At 36.3% G+C, this 22,421-nt stretch overlaps 1 protein-coding gene across 11 annotated transcripts in view; it reads right to left on the reverse strand.

Annotated features, from left to right (window-relative positions):
- IQCM (IQ motif containing M) overlaps window positions 1–22,421 on the reverse strand; it is a 189,092-nt gene that overhangs the window by 118,774 nt on the left and 47,897 nt on the right. For 5 of the 11 annotated variants that reach the window (XM_021396546.1, XM_021396544.1, XM_021396549.1 and 2 more), the window contains one exon: window positions 129–230. The exons of 5 other annotated variants lie outside the window; for them this stretch is intronic. The gene's annotated coding sequence lies outside the window, so the exon portion shown is untranslated. Of the gene's footprint in view, window positions 1–128; window positions 231–1,238; window positions 1,300–22,421 lie in introns of those variants that run through there. One more of the 11 variants, XM_021396547.1, reaches the window with a different exon arrangement.

Below are 22,421 nucleotides of genomic sequence, written 5' to 3' on the forward strand. Positions count from 1 at the left end.
TAAAGGGCTGTCTAAAACTTCTGCTTTTGCATCACTAGTTGGCAAGACAGCAGAAACCCAGAACATATTAAAAATATTAACATTCCTTTAGAAATTTATACTGAAACATACTAACACAGCATGCTAACCTGCTATTCCATCTTGGTGCCGTGTCTTGAGCAAGGTATAGCCATAGTTGCTTATGATATCATTAAACACATCACTGAAATCAGAACCACTTGGAATAGGCGCTGGAAGATTTAAGTTAGAAGAAGTCAAGCAGTAATAGCTTCCTAATCAGTGGTTCTCTTCTAACAAGATACTCAGATTAATAAAAGAACAATTACGTTCACTTTCAATCTCCTACTAAATCGTTGTAATCTTGAATAAATAGGATTTAATGAGATCACCTTATGCTAAATTGATTTTTCTATTCTACAGAGCTAAGTGCCTTTCAGTTCAGAACTCAGGAGTACATGCAGTGAAGTTATCATGATCAAAATAATACTTTCAGTATATGGACTGTGAAGACATGCACAATATATTGATTTCCGTGAAATTCTAATATAAATGCAAGTAATTTCTATATTCAGGTTCCTGAAATGAATGTTTCATCCCCTGCAATAAATTATTTTTTTCACTTTTCAGTGGAGGATTTTTCTACAACAGATATGTTCTTTTTGGAAATCACATATATCCTCATAAGACAGATAAAGTCATTGTATGCTGAACTGAAGTCAGGACCTACCAAATCTAATACATCTTTTGAATCAAATTTATGATCTACTAAATCATATCTGTATTATGTATATTGAAAGCTAAACAGATGAATCACCAGCTAAATCAGATTGCAAATACATGACAATATAGTATTTATTAAAACAGCTCAGTGATTTGTTTTAGTTGTCAGAACTTAATATGTCAACTACTGAAGAACTCTTAAAAAAAAAAAAAAAAAGCAGGGATTTTTTAGAAAGGAAAAAGACACCGGATAAAAATGAGCTAGGAAAAATCATTCTCTGTATACATCCACAGAACAAGGCGCCGTGTGCTGTTGTTTTGTGCAAGTGCTCAGCAGGGCTTCCAAAGAAGCGCAAACATTCCACTGATAGTCACCTCTAGGCAGATGTCTGGGATTTTACATTTAAAGGTGGCATGGTTTAACACGGCAGCGGCTCAGCACTACGCAGCCATTCGCTCACTCTCCCCTATGTATCTACATACATGTATATATATATATCTTCAATGCAGTTACTCACCCTGCAACCGACACCCTGCTACCAACCGTCTCACCACCTGCTACCTGAGGCCCAGCCAATCACAGCACAGTGGCCAGCCCACAGCTTTATGGCCTTCCTCATTGTGCCACACGGATGGATACAGCCCTATGCCATCATGGCTGACAATTAACCCTCCTGTGCTGCACAAGCAATCCATACTTGCATCCGCTCATCTCCTGCACAGCTGGCATTAGCACAACATTCTCGCTTCCCAGAGCAACTGAGTGCAATTAGCTGGGTCTGTCTCATTTCAGCCCTGCTTGCAGGAGGGACTACAGCATATCAAGTCTGGGTCTCTTGACTCTCTCAGAGTCTTATAACATTGTCCCACAAGGCTTTCCATGCCTATATGGAGTGCTACAACTCACTGAGGAAAGCAGAGTCTCTGAAGAGCACAAGCTCAACTAGAGGCAGCCAGGCCTGTCCCATGGCCAATCCCAGCCCCCCTGCAGCCACAGCCAGGGAGGGTTCTCCCCCAGGGCAGCTGGGACAAATGCCTATGTTGGTAGGAAAGAACAGTTAAATCACTACTGCTCATGCTACCATGGTCTCAGAAAGGTCACCAGAGCTAACACCAAGGCCCTGACCATGCCTCTGGCGAGAACTTGAGTATTCATTCTGGAGCTGCTTACAAATATAAGTTTAAAAATCACTTCTGTATGGTCAGACGTAAGTCAAAGGAGGAAACTAACAGGTCAGGTGTTTTAAAGAGTATTTGTTTGCATCAGGTTCAAAACGATCCAAGGGATGGAACACTTTCCCTGCGAGAATAGGCTGAGAGAGGGGGCTGTTCAGCCTGGAGAAAGAGAATGCTCCAGGGAGACCTGATGGCAGCCTGGCAGTATCTAAAGGGATCTATAAGAAGGAAGGGAACAGATGCTTTAGCAGGATCTGCTATGATAGGACAAGGGAAACAGATTCAAACTAAAAGAGGGGGGGATTTAGATTGGATATAGGGAAGAGGTTTTTTTAAGATAAGGGTAGTGAGGCACTCCAACAAGTTACCCAGGGAGATGGTGAAAGCCCTGTCCTTGGAGACATTCAAGGTCAGGCTGGAGGGGGCTCTTAGCAACCTGATTGACCTCTGGGTGTCCCTGTTCATTGCAGGGGAGATGGACTATATGACCTTTAAGGGTCCCTTAAAATGCAAATGATTCTATGATTCTATGATTTTACATTCAGAAAATCACAGTGACGGGTGTTCCCTGACAGAGGAAGCCAGAGCACATCTTTGGGCATCTGTTTTCGAAAGAAATGGCTAGTGTATTTATTCTAATTGACTTAGCTTATGGTCCACATTGAAAGCCAAGAGAAACATTCATATCCCTACCTCTAAGGATGTGTTAGAGAGCCTTGCTACACCAAACATGTTTAATATTTTTCTCTATTCTTTTATGTCTGTGCAAAGATTTCTACTACTAAAATTTGTAAGCAGAATCTACTGTGGATTATAGCATTATAAATAGGTGATAGAGTAGAACAAGAACTAATTTAATGGTTTCAACATCTCGAAAGTCTGGTACATAATTTATTTCAAACTAAAGCACCAATAATACTGTGAAAGGACATTGAAAGATAAGAGGTAGTACTCCAGTACTCCATGTAGCTGCCAATATGTTGTATGAATTTGTGGCTCCCATACATTTTTGAATTTGTCTTCCTCATTTTTCACAACTTCTGCATTCTCTCTTAGAATGAAGCCTAGAAATGGCTTCATTTTAAGACACTCATCCCCAAGCTGCTAGATTCTCATTAGTTTTTCCTGTGTACAAGTTTTTTTTGTTTGTTTTTGTTTTTTCTTTTTTTTTTACATTTGAGATGTCCTAAGAAATTTTTGCTTTGTTCTGCAGCTCTTTAAGTCTAGTACAGGATTTAAAAATCTAATAAGTATCATAAAAGGTAGTTATTCTGAAATGACTCTCACTGCATTTTATACCTTTTCCCACAGGTATATTGGTCAAACTATCTCAGAAAATAATAGCAAGATGATAATTTCTAATTGGGTGTGTGCCACAACAGCAAACAGGGAAAATAGAAACACAGGCCAACATAATTCTAGGTAGCCATCAATATCTTTTAAAAATTACTGTTTGAATAATCGTTCATATAGGGTCAATATTGCTGGCATCTTAATTGTGATACATTCCACAGTTTTCTTAATGGCTCTTGCCTACTTGCCAGGTTTTCTCACTTTTACAGAAGTGAAGTAGCACTGCTGGCATGGGACAGTCAGCAATCAGAGTTTGTCACCTTGTTTGAAAAGAAGGTTGACAAAGTGAACACAACAGACTGCAGTGGCAGTGTGCGTGATGCAGTACAAAAAGTCAATGCAGGCCTTAAGAGCAGCATTTTTAAAACTTCTGAAAATTAGAGAACAGAAAAGCAACCTATCATGAGAAAACATCCAAAGCTGAAGACATTCAATTTATTTATCCACAAAATTTAAAAAAATTTTTGGAAAGGCCTGCAGGATGTATGATACAAGTAATTTTTTTCAGTCTTTTTTCTATGGTTACACTTGTGTATATACTTAGGTATTGCATATAATTTGTGACTATACTTATGTATTGCAATATCTGTAAATCCTTCTTTCCCTCCCAATAGAAATTTACTTAGAATCACAGAATCGTTAAGGTTGGAAAAGACCACTAGTCCACTTGTGTTCGCCAAAAATGTGTTTGCACATTTGTCTAAGTTAATGCTCTAGTAAACATTTATGTGTCTTTTTAAAATAAATGTTATTTTATGTCTTTTGGCTCCTTTCTTCTTCTTTTATAATTTGCTGATATCTACCAGTTTTGAATGTTCTGTTGACTTTGTTTGGGGGGGTTTGTTTTGGTTATCCGTTTTTGTTTTGTTCATCTGAGATGCATTTTGCTTTCTGATAGCTGAGGGAAAACTTTTACATTTTAAGGAAACTGAATCCCTATGTCAAAAATGTAGCATGGAACATATTTCATGAAACTACTCAGTCATGGGGTGTATCAATCTATTATTCTGAAGACCTTGTACTTTTCAGTTTTATCTGTGTTTAAAAATTTTTAACACACCATAGGAGTCTGTTACATTTTCAGAAGTCAGTTAGGTATTCCATCAATATCATTTGGTCTTATTCATCAGGTTTAAACTTAAGGCATTGGTCATATCTGGGGTAATATTTCCTAGATTTTCCATTCTTTTTTACTGCCTAGTAATTAAGTGAATTGGAAAATCTTCTACCATAGCACTATTCATTTGATATACTTAACTATTTTTGAATGCCAGACTATTATATATTTCTGAATTAACATCCACATCCTCAAAAGTATCACAGCCTTGATAAACAGGATGCTTTGAGGTACAGCAAAGTGATAATACAGTTGCTGGTATTGCATGGTATGATACACAATATTCAGTGCACAATACAGTGACAAAAAGAGTAGTTAGTGTATTTTTCATTATTCATTTTTTGTTTGCTTGCTTTGATCTTCTCTGTTACTTTCTTTTATACTTTTATACCAGATTAGAGCTTTTTTAAGATGAAATTGTAAAAAATTTGTATAGGAAATAGCAACTCCAGCTCAATAGAAATCTAATGTAAATCATAATTTGTTGTTAGATTACCTTTAGCATAACTCATCAGAGCACCTTTATACAGTACTGTTTAAAAATTCTGTAACATAGCTAAATTAAAACACATGCAGTAACGATTTAGCTGAGATGCAAGACTGTGTTTGCAAAGGAGTCCTTCTGTGACCTTGCCAAGTTTACAGAGTGTGCCAATAACAGCTCAGATTAGAAAACTGACTGATTAAAATTTTGCTCACTAGGATAAAACACTTGAAATGAATCATCTCATTTTCCAGCATGTCCTCGGGTTGCTGCAGGCACAATAAATTACTGTCATATAATAGCAAACAACTATAAAAAAAAATTAGAGTTAACACATCTCACATATAATGTAACACCTTTTTTTGTAACTCTCAATTGTCTTAATTTTTTATGTTCGTAGATAATGAAATAAGATCAGTATTTTTCAGAGTGAAATTGCAGAACTGTCAGTTTGTTTGTTGACCAAAATACACAGAATGTCATTTTTGCTGTCCAAAATACATAGAACTAAACTGAAACCTTTCTACTGACTTAGTCGGCTCCAGAAAAAAACGCTATCTGCACATATCTAATTAACATCAATTGCTACCCCTAATATCTCCACAAAGAATGCTCTTGCAGAGATGCAGAATGTGCTGGGTACAACCTTGTGCTCCAGTGAAGTGAGCAGGATATAAATAGAAAACAGCAACATGCCATTGCAGTGGAAAATAATCAGCAAAAGTAGTAATACAAGTAATGGCTGCCAAAGCCTTGCACATCATGGCAAGAATGCAATCCATCATGCAGCTGTTTCTCATTTTTGCAAGGGGTTCCAAAGAGCAAAGGTTCACCTGAGGCAAATCTCCTAGGTGACCCCTGCAGTAAAAGAGGAGATGTAGGCTCCTCCACAGGCAGACTGAGCTAGCTCTTCTAGTTGCCTTCAGAAGAAGTCTATTTACTCCACCTACTGTAAAGACAGCCCAAGCAGACTCACTCAGCCCTGGTGTAAAAGCCTATCATTTGCACAAGTCTTACCCAGAACTCAGTTTTTCTAGCTGAGTAAATAGTTAACATCTATATTTATGAAACAGTCTTAAACTTTTATCAAGATCCTGAAGGAGATAATCCAGCAAGTTTGGTGGTTCACTGAACACAGTGACCAGAAGAGTGCTCTATTTTAAGGTCCTTCAAAATAAAAGGAAATCCTTTCACCTTGGCAGAAACACCAAAAATTCTGTGTTTCATTGTATCTGTTTTCATTACATGCTGCGGTACTTGCAAAAAGTTTCAGAGAGGATCATTACAGATGCTCTTATAAAGACGTCAAAAACCCCATGGTATCTCCTTAAATCAGTTATCTTTTTGTATTTTTCTACTCATCTGATGCCAGAAGTAATTCTCCTGCAGTTGCTGAAAGGTACAGGAGCTACATTTTGGACTCTGTGCATTAATCAGATTTGAAAACACTTGAGCAAACATACATGTCAAAATGCCAGCTATCAGGCAAATTGGGTAAATGCCAAACTTAAAGAGAAAATGTAAAAATGAAAGCATTGCTGCAGTTCTAATTGCACTTAAAATTTACATCAGGCTTTTGAACTGGATTTCAAAGCAATTGGGCACTCTTAAAAGGAGTATCATCATTGTTTTAACTCCTAAAACGCAGCTTGTATTCTTCAGGATACCCTGTCTTTCCCCTGCCCTGAGATCTGGGTACTGTTAAGGTTACTGAGACAGCTGTGTATCACAAAATACTTCATCACCATTCCCGGAAACGACTGTGAAGGAGAGAATTAGATTACAGAAGTGATCGTGCTGAAAACTAACAAGATACATTCTGAAATAAAAAGAGGACAAATTCAAGACAACTTGAAATTCCAAAGCTCCATTTAATACATAGATCTAAATCACAGTCACTTCTCAATTGTTTTGTTTGTTTTCTAAATGAGGTGCAAACTCGAATTCTTTACTTAAACACAGACTGAGATTCACTGGACTGCTATTTCTGCAGTCTGGTTCCAGTCAGTGTGTTTGTGTTCAAGACCAAAATATTATTATTTCATCGTACAATTTAAGATATCTGAATTTCTTAAAAGGAACGCTAGGATTTTTTAGGAGAAAACTGAGACTAAAAAACTTCTTTTTCCTTTTTCTTTTTCTTTTTTTTTTTTTTTTGAGGGAGAGAGAAACTGTTTTACTTGTCCAAGCAATTTACAATCAATAGCATTTTCTGTAAAATAAATGTTCAAAAATAAAAAATAATACACCATTTTAGGAATGATTACAGAGAGATTCCTAGAACACAACACTGTTTTCTTAAATATCTTCTGAATCCTGATAACTGAAACTAGATTTTTTTATATTAACATTACAACATTTATAAAATGTCAATGTACTGTTTTAGGATCACAACCACAGAAATGTTAGGAGGTTAAAACTGTCTACTGAAAACATCTCATTTTTCACATTACAAATACTGGCCTTCATTTTGAAACTGTCTGCCACTGCTAATTGCAGACAAATGTGAAATTAATTCTTAACAAACATTTATCCAACTATTAATAAGGTAAAAACTTATTACCTTTAATATGGTACATTGAAAACGAAAAAGAAAACAATGCTCTTTTTCTGAGTTTGCTGTATGTTAGCTTTAACATTTTGTAAATGACTGTGACAAATGAAAAGATTTCCTCAGAAAACAACAAAAGGTAGATGATAATGCTTCAGAACCAGATCTCTTATATTTGTGGAAATGAATGAATTTATAGATCAGTGATGATAGTTCACTTTAAAGAATATTTCTCAATTCCTTTGATATTACTGCAGCCCTGAAGTAGAGGTTTGCTCTAAGAATAATATAATATACTTTAACTACACAAAAACTATGCGGTTAAAATATCAGTTCAGTCCTTGTGAACCAGTACTGCTTTCTACATCCACTAGAAAGACAAGTATATTTACAAAAGCTCAGACTGTGGTAAGGAGCTGAAGAATTATATGGCAAAAGATGTTTGCTGTGCACATGGACTGCATTCACTTTAATTTCTCATTCAGGAAAGCGTCCTTATTCAGGAAAATATTTAAGCACATGCTTGACTTTAAACACATGCTTTGGGCCCAGTGAAGCAAACGAGATTTAATCACATTCCAAATAATGATGTCTATAAAGCCAAAAGATATTAACATGAATCGTTTTTGGATCCAGGCTTTACATTTTTCAAGTCTTAAATATACACATACAGACATGTACATACACATATACATACACCCCCGCACAGACACATGCACAGAGAGATCTGTCTCTAAACTAAGCCAAAACATGAGAAACTAGAATTGAAAAGATAATGTGTTAGGAAACCAAACTTAAATTGAAAATGCACATTTGAAATACAGCGGCTGTTTCATCTTGCTGGATCCTTAAAACTCAAGTTTATTTTCCTTTAAGGTAAACAATTACAGAAGCCTAAGCATTTCCTGTCTAGAATCTTCCCTCTTATACTCCCATCTCAAGTTTTGATCTCACAGAAAATAAATGGTTCGGTTCTAATAAAAATCCAGTTTACAAAGCTTTTTTGTCATGTTCTGATGCCAGGAACAAGAACCTATTCCTCTTCTGAAAAGATTAGTCTCCTGATAAGAAGTTGATGTTGGCACAAGCATGGACTTCTCACCACAGCTCACTTTATGGGTATTTTTCACATGAGATACAGAAATACTTATATAGGGTTTAAAAAACTATGATAAAGCTTTACAACTAGTTTAACCATTAATTACTCAATCATTTATCGGGTTAACCATTAGTAATTGTTTTTCTGATACAGAAAATAGGGATCTCCTCATTTTATACCTCAAATAAAGATGTTTTTTAGAATCAATGGCTCAAAAAGATGAACCTTCATTGCAGCTGTGTAGCACAATAACAACCTTCCTTTGGAGTTCACTTAAATTGCATTTAATTTCTTTATAAAGCTTAATAATAACTGAAGCTCCAAGATTTTCCTCCTAAAACACAGTACTCTGGGATGCCAGGCTAGGTCTGGCTGAGCATTTATAGATGGACTGCAACTATGCCAGAAGTACAAGCATCAGATTTTTATTCTTAGCAGTGGTAGAAGATCCCATCTCCAGTAAGTAGGATTCAAGATTGTACTTTAAAAGTCTTTTTGTATTTTGTTTATGGTCGGTTTTGAGCTGGCAGTACTGTATCTGTCATGTTCTAAGAACAGCCTGAGAATGAAATGCATTGAAAGTCATGAGGTCAAGTCTGATATCCTTTCTCTGCTTCCATCAGAACAAAAGATGATCTTGTCTCACTGATCAACCTCTAAGCAGAGCACAGATGAAAAGCTGATCCTGCAATCCATTCTAATTTCAGTAAGCTCTGCAACCCACGAGATCTACTTGGTTTTTTTTTCAGTTCTCTCCCCCCATCCCACTGGGAAGGCAGGGAGCGAGCAAACGAATGTGTTGTACTTAGCCACCTACTGGGTTAAAACACAACATTTACATTTTCATCATCATACAAACCTAAGTTAGTCGTTACTGTCTTATTTGCAAAGCTTCTAAGTTCTGAGAACAGTACAGCTTTTCAAGTTAGGCACTGAGTATGTAGCAAAAACATAGGTGAAAGGTATCAAAAGGGCAACCTACACTAAACACAGAGAAGATGCAAAGATGTCTATGCTGCTAAATTCATATATTACATGCAACGATATATTTTTTTTTTATCTTCGCTTCAGAAGCTGTGCAATTCTCAGTGCTTGAAAATAGCAATGCTACTCTATGGTCTGAGATGGCTTCTGGGGATATGAAAGACTTCCTTGTTTTTACTAGCTATAATTACTCCTAATAAACAAGAAGTATCAAACTTTCACTTGTCAAGGATGTTCTGTTAAGATCAACATTACAAAAGCTCTTTTAGAAAGAAAAAAGGGTTGTACTTGAGACAAGAATAAAAGCTAAGAGGAAAGTCAGCACTTCAGATAGAAATTAAAAATCTTGTTTCTGACTGCACAGCTATATGAACATTCATATAAATGTCTAATAAAGTTTGCAATCTAAAACCAAATACTGTTGGAATTTTAGGAATTATTTTTATGACTGATGACTCCATTTCTATTCAATTCTGAATTTGATCTGTTTTATTTGATAGTTGCTTTTCTGCATTCCTTATGGAAGCATGACCACAGCAGTACTTGAAATACACTTCCTTATTATTGAATAACACTAGTCACTACTCCAACATTTAACTATATTGGTATGATTTCAATGACCTTAAGCACAAGGAGTCCAAGTCTCTCTCTCTCTTTTTTTTTTTTCCCCTCCATAAAGACTTGTGTTTCTCTATTAGGGAACACAGAACTTCTACATAAATTTTTCATTTCTCGCTCCTATCTCGTGTATTACTCACATGGAGCAGCAGAGAAACAGTAGGACATAGAGCCCATAGCCAGCTGAGATACTTAAACTGAGAAGCACAAAGACTCCAAGAGCACAAGGGAAGGTTTCCACTTGGAGGATCAGTTATTATTCATCTCTTTCCCAGAAATATAACTTTATACTCCGTATAAGCATAGGATTTTACAGCCTGCCCAATTTAAAAAAAATCTACTCTACTTTTCCACCATTCTACTTCTTCAGATTGCTTTGATGGATTTTTTGGCTGGGTTATTTTTTGTTTTTTTTTGGGGTGTTCAGATTACGGAATATGATTACTAAATGAATTCAAAATACTTTATGGAAACATATCCATATCATAAATATGCCTCAAAGAGCTGCAGTCTTACTGAAAGATTTCCAGAAAATCTTTTCAGTATTCCCTAAATGAAAGTTTCAGGAATCTTTGTATTACACCCTTCATTTTTTTATTTTGATTCAGGATAAAAGGACAGGCCAGAAACTGAGCTTTGATCAGCTTAAAGATAAACCTAGATGTTGTTTCCTATAACTAAATCTTGCCATCACCACCACAGATGTTTAGACACTCCAAAAAAAAAAAAAAAAAGTGCTAGGAACTGAATAAATACCATTCTACTTCTCATCATCTCATCTTGCACACCTCCTGACAAAAATTGCAGTTTATCAAGATGAGATTTTTTCCTCCTGTTTTGCACTTCAAGTTGGAATTTAACCTCAAAACAGTAAGGTCCAAGCAAAATAGGTATAAGGGCATGTAAGCTATCCCTCACCCATCTTGATAATGTTCTGTAGTGGTTTATGACATTTCATTTACATTGTTTTCATTTCAGCTCCAGTACTCTCAGAGCATACTTCAGATTTGAAGAGTCAATAATTGGCCAAGTACAGTACATATTTTTAAAAAATGAAAAAAAGAATAAAGAAAAGTGCAACATCAAAATCTTTCATACTTGATGACAACTGGATGAAAGAGGATTCCCTGTGCTTTGCATGCAGATCTATTGAGATCTGATGCTAATTATCCATGACTGGTGATCTTGACCAAAATAGTATTTTCCTGCCCTTTCTCTCTCCAGTTTGGAAGCAGCTGACAGTAAAATATATTTCAACTCTTTTTGCTACATTTACGTACAGCAAAGAGCGTGGAATATTTGAGCTCAGTGAGGACAAGAAGTTGAACATATTGTGCATGCCTTGAAAACTGGACGCCCTGTTGAGCAGTTGTAAGGATAGCCAGAAAACTTGAACTCAGAATCTCTTAATTACATGGCTCATTCCACTGTTTGCTAGGAGCCACAGATTCCTGAGAGAGAAAGAAATAGAAAGTGCACAGACTTAGAGGAAAGAAAATAATTCAACAACAGAATTTTACTTAAGTCAATGTCCCCAAGGTGTTTTAAATGAGGCAAGCCATTGAGGTCTTATAATTAAAGCCTTGCACAATTATAAAATAATTAGGGCCTGATCTTGTAATGTCTTTCCTCTGGAGAACACACACATCAGATTCCCTTGGAATACTTGTATACTAGGCACAACCACAGGTAACACTGATGTGTCTGAGTCAGTGTTAGACGAACTGGCTTCAGTACTGGGTAGCAGTAACAGAGCAAAGCTCAGAAAAGGCTACTGTATTTACCAGTCTCCCTGAGCACATTTTTGCAGTTCGCACTGCATTCTGCTGCTGCTGCTACTCAGCGAGCAGAAGCCAGACTAGATCATTTAAAACTGCAGTGGAGCTCTATATTACTTTGAAGAGTATGTGCTGTAGTAATAAATCAAAGTCCCTAATTTTCCAGGTTGTCTAAGGATGCCAGATATAGGTTCCCATAGTATTAACAAACAAAAATAATTTAATAAAAAGAACTATGTCCAACTAATCCTTAGGGCTTTACTTACAAAAGGCAACTCAGACTTAGGGAAGTATAACTCTATTATCTTTGGTAACGGTTTTTCTTAGCTACAGCGAATGTTACGACAGGAAAGTAATGTTTATTTTCTTCCATTTCTCTAACAGATTTTCTTTGTAAAAAAAGTGAATAAAAAAATCAATGTCTATGCAGCTGGATGTCAGGTATCATTTGAAAAGCTTCACTGGGCATTCAGTGCATAATCCTTACTCTACACCACAGAAATGTCAGCATAAAAACATAGTAGCAACCTGTGAAATAAAATGAATGGTCCCCTGATACAGAGATACTGAGTACCGTACACTAGGCACCACCACAGGTAACACTGATGTATCTGAGCCAGTGTTACGAGTACTGGGTAGCAGTAACAGAGCAAAGCTCTGAGAAGCACTGAGAAAACTGATAGTCTTGGTTATAGATTCCATACAAAGATATTAGCCTGCTGATTTTATAACCGAGTAAAAACTAAAATATTAGAAAATGCAAGTTAACATCTCAATCACCATTTCTGAAAGGATATTAAGGATGGCTTATCTCATGTTGTTAATAACGTGGCTTTTAAGATACTGTTCCTAACAGACTATTGTTTTGAACCAACCTTTCTGCACCACTCCCCCCCCCAAAAGGGAACAACTACCAGAGATTCAAGCAATTCAAAATATATGCCAAGCAAAACTACATTTTACTGCCAAAAGTTTTCCCCAAGAGGTGAATAACATTTTCCATGAGTCCATGGAAATGATTGAATTAAGTTTGGTAATGGAATGCTCATAGCTACTTTCTATGTATGATTCAACATTTCATTTCTCTACTGAGTTATATGGATTGCATTAATTACATAAAAGGGAAGTTCATATTTATTATTCAATGAAAAGATTAATAGCCTAAAATACAGTATTTTAATACACTAAGGAATATTTATCTCAATGTTTAAAGCATGAAATTTGGTTATCTTAACCTACTTTTCATCCTGGAAGATTATTTATATTATTACAGTTTAATTTCACAGAATTTCAATTACATATAAAATATATCGAACACATTATGTCTTAAATCGTGCTAAGTACACAGTGGATATTTTGTAATTAAAATAACTTTATGAAAATTAGAGCTAAGCTCTGTATATAGACCAATTCAACAATCTCCAGTTGAAGCACTACTAATGGGTTCAAAAATAGAATATTTTTTCACATTGTTCTTTTCCCAGCAAGAAATACTTCAGCAAACCCAGTTTTCTTGGTGCCTGGCATTTCACCAGTGAATCTCTCTTCTTCCTTGACTTTTTGGGTGTTACTTCCTACAAACATAAGCTTCTTTACTGATGTTGGCTATTCAGGCTGAACGCCTGAATTTGACCCAGTGTATTAAGGGAAAAGAGCAATGAGATCAAATGCTCTTGGTGTGCATTATTGCTGAGAAAAAGCACTGAGCTTTCACATTCAACTCAGTTCAGCTCCAAATATACGCATCATGTGATTTCAGCAGTAGATACATGGATGTTCACAATGAAGCCTGCAGCTAGCAACTGCCTGGCTCACGCTAGAACAAAATTGAAGCCTTCTGATTCCTTCTCCCCAAAAAAAGGCGTTTTACAAATTATTAGTTCTGACTGGCTGGAAGGAATGAGCAGTCCAGATAATATCAATGCTGGTGTTAATAATCTGAGGAAAAATGACTTCAGCAGTAAGTGATGTTATAAACTGGCAAATTCTTGAACTAGCTGAACAACTTCAACTCAGATTTTCCACGATTCGCTTCAACCAGATGCTCCCCATTCTGACTGCAGCCAAGTCACTGCATGGCTGGACAATCATGCTTAGCATTATGATCATCAGTGTCACTCCTATTGTTGACAATAAAATGCAACCTTCACTTTCTATTAGGAAATATATATTCATTAAAGTGGAGAGCAGGAAAGGACTCTTTCTGTCTGCCTTCTCCAGTATTCTTAGAAATGCAGTCACGGGGGAAGAACAGATTGAGAAGACAGTCTGGAGGTTGGGAAGTTCTGAGCGTCAACATGATGACAGAGGGTCCCTAAAGAAATCTGCCCTTTGCTTCTCAGTGGCCTCCTTCATAATCCCTAGCAAATCAGAACAAACTGATATTGGTAGAATCGGAGGTACGTGTGTGATGGCTTAAATCAGTACAGGGGTATAAAGTTAGTTAAATGAAGCATTTCTACCTCACAGGAAAAAAGGAGGCCTGAAAGAACAGAGACATGTTAAAGGAACTTTACAAGATGTTAGGGGCAAGTAATTAGTTCTGCTTTTTCTTTATTGGCTCCTTATACAATTGTGTTTACTTAAAAGTACATCCTTCTGGGAAGAAGAGCTAATATTGGCTGTAATTAAGCTGTGCTCCTCTGCCTGATGTAACACCACTGAAGTCAATAAGAAACTTAAAGGCTTAATTTCTGGCCCCATTTGAAAGCTCCATCCTGCACTGTATACTCGCTCAAATATTCCTTCTCCATTCATTCTTCTACTTAAAATTAATCTGAACAACTCATCTAATTAATTAATCTCTTTTAAAATTCATGTCTTATTTATTAAAAAGAATAAATTTATGATATGCTCTGAAGGTTAAAAAAACTGTATTGCAAGATTATGTCACTTAGAGTTCATTGAGGATGAAGCTAATGAGCTTTAACATTTAAGTTTTACTGTTTGTAATAAATTCTATTCACTGAGCACACCTATGTCTGTATACAGGCATCATATTAATTTATAAAAAGTGAACAGAACTGAAATAGAAATATCAAGAACAGCACTGTTCTTGTCCAGTTTTCTCCATGAAATATGGAACAGCTAAAGTCTTCAAGCAATTCCTCAAATTTATGTGCTGAAAGCTATTCAAATATAAAATAAGCACTAACAAACAGGCAACCTTGACAGTTGCAATGTTAATAAATCAAATTCACCAAGGTAAGTTAGCTATATTTTCAGTACAGGTGGATATATCATAAGAGCCTGATAATGATACAACTATCAGAAAAAACAAATGTGCATTCTTTGACCTTGACAATAATTCACTAACAGCTTGCCTCACAATTTTCCTAATGTTGAGCCACTCTTCAGAGGCTATCTAAAAAGAGTTTGTATTTCTCTGGATGGAATTTCATCTGTCTCATCAGCACTCTACTGGGGATCTTAGTGCAGTACTAAAATAAATTATAAAAAACAATAAATTTCAGGATAATATTCTGTGAAACTAATTAGGGGAAATTTGTGGGATGGGAGCAGGGGACACTATACCTTTTTGTTGCATTGTTTTGCTTTTCCTTCAGGTAAAAAGTGGCCAGAGGACTGACCTGATGGTCTTCACAGCATTTCACATTGCTCTAAAACAACCAAAGCTGAATTTCCTTTACTGATTTGATATGCCTTAAAATGGATAACAAGTAAGATTGCAGCTGAGTTTCCAAGGAAGAGACACCTTTCCAGTAGTGACTTCAACCACAAGAAAACAAGGGAACATGTTTTATTTTAGACTAATGAAACAATGGGATGTGCTATCCATCACTGCATTGTGGGGCAAATTACAGACAGTATGAAGAACTATCTAAGTTAGAGGAGAGCATTTAGCTGGCTCAAGAACAAACAGCTGGTTATAAATTGGCTAAGAAAAGACTGAGGCTCAAAACTAGAAACAGCTTTCTTGTCACTGGAAGAGTACAACTCTTGAAACTAAGAAATTATAAAATGGAATTTGGTAACTTCATGGAAAGGATTACTTGACACAGGCAAGAAATTGCATCTGATATTTCTGGAGGTCCTTACTTAGTTTCCAATGTGAGGTTCAAAGATGGGTTGAGAGAATAAAGCAGCATCTTTGAATGCTCTTTACTGCCCATTAGAGATAAATAAATACTCCTTTGTTTTCACAAATATTTTATCCCCTGGTGATTTCTCTCCTTTCTTGCTAAGTCAGTTTAAAAGGTCGAGAAGGTAGCAGTCAGGCCTTCTGCACCACAAAGCAGTAACTACCACTGCCACCATTTATTGTGGTTGCTCAGTGCTTATTTGCCTGCCCATGATCCCCCGTTGCCAAGAGATATTTATAGCAAGGAACTTTGAAACTGAACTGTTCCCAAAATCTCTGTTCAGTGCCACATAATGAACCAAAAGAAAAACAAGCAAGTAATCAATATGCTTTACCACACCACCTTAGGGGCACGAGCCACAGGTTTGGAAACAGTGGGTACAAGGCAAGATCTGGAGAGCCTGCTACGGGATGGCTCAGCATAGAGTACAGATCTCTATCTCATCTCCCTCTTGCCTTCCTCCACCGACAAAGCAGAGCTCTGTTGAGACTATGAAAGGCAGTAAAATGTGATATACTGTTATCAGACAAGCCTATCAAGGGAGAGTGGGGTTAGATTATCAGCATCAGTATCTCATCCAGATCACCTACAGTAATGGCTTCTGTGGTTAAAAATAGCATGTAACTATTAGTAAATAATATTCATTGCAATTGCTTTCAAAAAGCTAGAAAAGTGAGAAATTAATCTTTTTTGCACCTTGAAGAAGCCATGCACAGTATCTAAAAAAGAGGTTATTTATAATATAATGTTAACTTCCCATAGAAACATTTTGTCTTTCTATAGAAAGTTAACTTTTGAAAGGCCAGTATCTCTGCCCTGTCTGGAAATACATCAACACATGCAACCAGCTTCAGGGGTAAAAAATGCAATTACAAGTAGGGCTTGACTCACTTTACTATGATTTTTCCTCTGTCTAGAAATCAAAAAACAATGGGAGACAGGGAAGAAAACACACTTATCTAATTTTAAGATTTAAAAAAAAAAGAGTTAAGGAGTATTGTTTTTCAAGGGATGGTTAGATTTTCTATATTTTTAATATACTTTTCAGCAAATGCATTTTTCTCTTGCAAAGTGCAATGTGTGTAGGAGTCAGCTCACGTAGAAAGTGGTTCCCTGATCAAAACAGATGGCATGCTGGCAGGGTAAGTTTTAAATGGCAGAGTGTTGATGTTGAAAGATTTCAACAGCAGCTTCCATGACAGGGACAGAGACATAAATGACAAATAGAGAATACAAAGACATTTCAATAACTTAGCAGCATATCACTTTTTAAGTTAATATTTCTCTCTTAGTTCTCAAGATGTTAGAGGGAGTCTTCCTAGGTGTGGGTACAAGATCACATTATAGCTCAGTAAATCTCAAAAAACTAATGAGGGTAATATTTTTAGGACAAGAAAGCATGAAAACAGGTTTTACTAGCATGGGAAGGAACAACCTGGCTACTGGAAAGGTTTTTAGTGAAGCTCTTAGTGAAGACTCACTCTTTAGTGAAACAGAGTGACTTACTGCCCTCATCAAGTACTCCTGGAAAAAGATTTGTATTAGACTCTCTGACTTTCTGTCAAAATGCTTTTTATTTACTCTCTGCTAATCTGTGAGGCACAGTAAGGCAAAGTGTTCAAACTGGGGAATACATTTCCCATCCCTCCTCTCCCCCCCCAGTGTGAATAACATTTTTCATGTTTTCCAAATTTAGAAAAACATGTCACCAGTTACAATATTTTAAGTATTCAGATTTGAATACCCTGTCTTTGCTCATCTTCCATATTTTTGTAGGTCAATATTGCTTTTAAGATATCAAGCTTTTTGTTTGTTTGTGGGGTTTTTTTTGTTTTTTTTTTTTACAAGTTTCTTAGCAGTACACTGGATGTTTTTGCCCTCCTTCCAAATTCAATTCTGCATCCAGCTGTCCGTGAAGCATTGTAAGTCTTTTTTAAGGCAAAAATAGAGCAATTGAGCTTTGATTCACCTCCTTGCTGCAGAGAAGGATGCGCAAGGCAGAACGATGATGATGCTTGGTGGAAGCTCTAGAAAGCAATGGATTATCAAAAGGACATCAAGAATTTCTTTTTCCTCTGCAATGAGAAAGCTGTGCATATCTCAGCTCCCTGATCTAAAGAATTAAAACTTGCCTTGGCTATATATCAAGTATTTTATAAAAATGTCTTAAAATAATCCTGGTGGGAACCTATGAAGAGTCCTGACATAAACAGAAGTATGAATTAACTCCTTTAGCTTACTTAGAGAGGTATTTTGGTGGGAAGAAGGAGAAAGACATGGAAGTCGTTAAATTTGTCATCCTTGCCATAATTGTTGTATCTGGCAAAGCCTGTGGCCAAAAATGTATAGTGAGCAGATTCTGTACTGTCTCTGAGGAACTATTTTTATGCTTCTGATAGATTATAGATGGCTTTTTTTTTAACAGCCTGTGCTTCACTGTGAATTACACCAAAGCAAAAAAAGTTATACTAATTTTTATTTTCTTTATGCTTTAACAAGTTCTGTAGAAATAATATGCCTGTATAACTCCAGTACCAGCCATAGTAGGTTAGATTAAAAAGGACAAACTGAGCAAAAGTAGATAAATAAAGGGAGGCTACATCCCTCTTTGTAAGACAAAATCTATTGCAGCTTTACAGAACTAGATTCCAGAAATTCAGTCACACCCATGCACCAATAGCAGTTTGCCACCTAGAACCATGTGGGAAAATATAGAGGGGTGCATGGGTCTACCCATCCAACTAGAATGATAGAAATCAAAGTGTGACAAATTAAAAGCTTTTTATTAGTATTATTTGACATGAAGGAACTTGAACTACTTTATCAATTAGATGTTCATTAAATGACATGACTAAAGCAAGGTTAAGGAAGAGCAGAATAATGGTAGTTTCCAGTAAACATTTTCACTTCCCTTTCCAAAACTATTCACTTACTTTTCATAAAAATATACAGCCACAAGTAACCTCAATTATTGCTCTGTTGAGTAATCATTAGCAGTTCTCAAATTCTGGTGTGCTCGTACTAGATATATGAAGAAAAAAGCTTGTATTTATGTAAGGTTGAGTAACCTTGAAGTATCCTTGTGAAGTGCTTCCCTGAACAGGATTTGTAACTTGAGAAAAAAATAAACAAAGATTTAGACTTCACAGTTAAATGTCTAGCCAGGAATTCCATTTTTAGCAGGAAGGTTTGAATATTTAAGTCAGTGTTTCCAGTTTTGCAGAGAATTGCACTATTGTTTGGATGCTCAGATTTTCAAAAACATGGCATCCTTTGTACTAGCATGATCTAAAACCACAAAAATTACATTCACAGTCAAGATGGCTAAAATCAGCATAAGTTTCCCCTTTAATTTTACACAGAAAAAGGAAAAATGAAAGAAGAAAGATTTGTTTTGTTTAAGAAAAAGGGTAATTACTGACTGCTCTGGATGTACTTCTGCTAAGTGTCTTAAGAAAAGGTGAAATACCTTCTGAGCAGAAACTGACGATAGGGAAGGAGAAATTAGAGTAGAAAAAACTGCATTTGCCACAGGTTAGTGCAATTTATGCTCACAGTAAAACAGTTTGGCAAGGTACCAGAACATTATGAATTCCCCTTCAAAATCTGTGTCAATTAGTGTTCCACTACTCTTCAGGTTTGCTGTTCACTATCTGCAGACATTCCTCTACCAGGAAAAGCTCAGGGACTCCACTGAGCTCTCTATCTTAACCTACCTACTGCAAAGCAGCTGAGAGAAGTGAGACTGACAGTACTGAGTTTGAGCATCTCAAGTGCACGAAATCATGAGACACACCCCAGTGTCCTTTAGGGAACAATGTCAGGGATCCTCTTATTTGCCTTTGGGTGTTTGAGACTTAAATGGTATTTTCAGGCTTTTCGCTGCAGAACCAAAAAAGCTTGAAACATAGCTTTGAGTAAATAAACAAACATGCCAATCAAACAGAAGTCTTAGATTTAGTTGCTCTACTTTATCAAATGTAGAAATCTGGGCATCACAACCCTTCCACTTCTCTGTGAGAGAATGAAGAATTAAACAAAAGCAGCTGAGAGCTAACAGTAGGGAACAGCTAAAATGGCCAGTGTGGGAAAAGGGGGGGAATGCAAGAAAGGAAGCATGAAGCTGCAAAAGCCACCAAACAAACCAGAAAACAGCCCCAGTATTTGTTCCTAATAACATTTATATATGATCTGGCAAGGCCTGACAGAATAATTCTGTAGCAACTTTGGGAGACCAAACAGTCCAGGGCATTAACTGAGTGATATCCAGTTCGCTAGCATTAAGGAATAATGCCTGGAGAAGCACACCATCTCATTAACAGAACACTTATTGCTGCTTCTGATATCAACTTGTGGAGAAAGTTGATGGCTGTTTTAAATTATGCAGCATCATTTTTTTCCAGCTAGCCCCTAGATCAGAACTCACACGAGTCAAGAGGAAAGCTCGTTGAGTTACTTTACTTCAAACCAGAGCTACCTTACTCGACCAATTTGCTGCTACAGAGCCTTTTCAATCATCATAAACCGCTCAGAAAAATGAGTCAACTGCATTCATTTCAGTGGCATACCCCTGTTTCTTTGATTGTTGTACCCTTATCCAAGCACTCCATCCACTGAACATCAAAATTTTAGTTAGCAGAACTCTGCTGATTTTGCAAGAAAACCAGAAAACTGGAATAGGAAAATGGGAGGTGCCCAAACTCTGACAAAGGCTAGCAAAGCTATCATCACCAAACATAGTCAACCTGTTCAGCAATGAACTGCAATGGCACCTGTTGAAAATTTCATTCTTAGATATTCTCCTAACAATTTAATATGATGGTATCCTGATAAACTAATCATACAGAAAAGAAACTAACAAAGTAATATTAACATGAAGGGGAAGTATAGAAGGCAGAAGAAGAAACCTAATCAACACTTGGAGCAGAGAAGTGCACAGAGAGAACCTGCTAACCTGGCAGGTGGAAACAGAGCACATGCAAAGATGCTTGTGAGAAAGTCAACGTACAGGAACAATCAAAGAAACAAACCCACCTATAAATATGCTCTTTTAAAACAACCTTCATATCTTCACAAGAGACTGAGCAATTCTTTGACTATCTCAAGACCTAAGTCATTTCTAGACTGAGATTCGAGCACACTACAAAGTAATTTGGTCCCTAGCTGCATTGTATAGGAGACAACTACTGGAGCACATGAACTTTTTACATGGGACAGTTACCATGCAGCAGTGGGATAAAAAGTTTTCAACAGAGGCCAAGAATTTCTCTTTTCGTGTTGAACTGAGTAAAGAAAATTAGAGGAATAACTTTTGAATCAACACAAAGAGAATTTTTATTTTCAGCTCCAAGGTGAATATGTGGTGTTAGAGATAAGGGTGTCTTAACTCAAAGCCAAAATATTGTACTTTACCAGAAAAGAAAAGGCCACAGACATGCCTTCCTCTTTACCCTTCAACTCATCAGAAAAAGGACTAAAATCAGAGAGCAGCTGCTCAGTTAATACACGTAAATGTAACTAAAGTAGTCATAAAAACAGTTTTCATAAAAAATGTTATTACATGCTGGATCTGCAGAACAGAAATACCTAGATGGCACCCATATAAAAACCACCTCAATTCTACATCACCGTATAACCAAGGTTATTTATTAAACTCATTCAACTACAACAAGTACTTTATAAAGAGATGTTAACACTGTTACTCTGACAATCTTGCTGCATACTTTGCACTACAAGTAGTAACTGGAGATGGGCATATTTAGCATTTCTACAATTGACTCTCCCAACAGCAGTCTTTTACTTTGTCTTAACTAAGGCTTCAACGGGTGAACTTATAGGAACAATCTGAAAATTCTAAGACTATGATACACCTGTTCCCATTTGTCTACCATAGTAATCTATTTTCAAAATGAGAGATTGTGAATAATCTACTATGAAATTTTCAAAAATAATTTGATATTACACAAATCTTTGAAAAGTTCTTGTAATCTATCTTTCATAAGAGCTAGTTTTGTAACCTAAAAACTGAAACCTTTCACTGGTTTCAATATACATACAATACATATATACAATTCATACATACAGTTCAATACACACTGACTACCGGACAAGTAACCTGTTACAAAGAAGCCATGTTCAGGACTTACAGTACATAATAAGTACTTACAATAACATAATATGTAGTTCTGATTAGATTCTAAACACAATATCTGAAGAATATCCATAAAAATCTAATGATACACACACAAAACTTAGAGCATGAAAAGTTAGCTGAGGCATGTGGAAAGAAGGTTTGAAATTATAATTAATTTTAAATATATGACACTACTGGTGGACTTGATTCCTGCAGGAATTTCATTTTAAAACTTAAATACTACATGCTGATTAGAATAGAGCTCCAAGGCCAACAGGCTTCTAGTACTGTTTTTAAATTAATAC

The sequence above is a fragment of the Numida meleagris genome, chromosome 4 (assembly GCF_002078875.1).
Source record: "Numida meleagris isolate 19003 breed g44 Domestic line chromosome 4, NumMel1.0, whole genome shotgun sequence".
NCBI lineage: Eukaryota > Metazoa > Chordata > Aves > Galliformes > Numididae > Numida > Numida meleagris.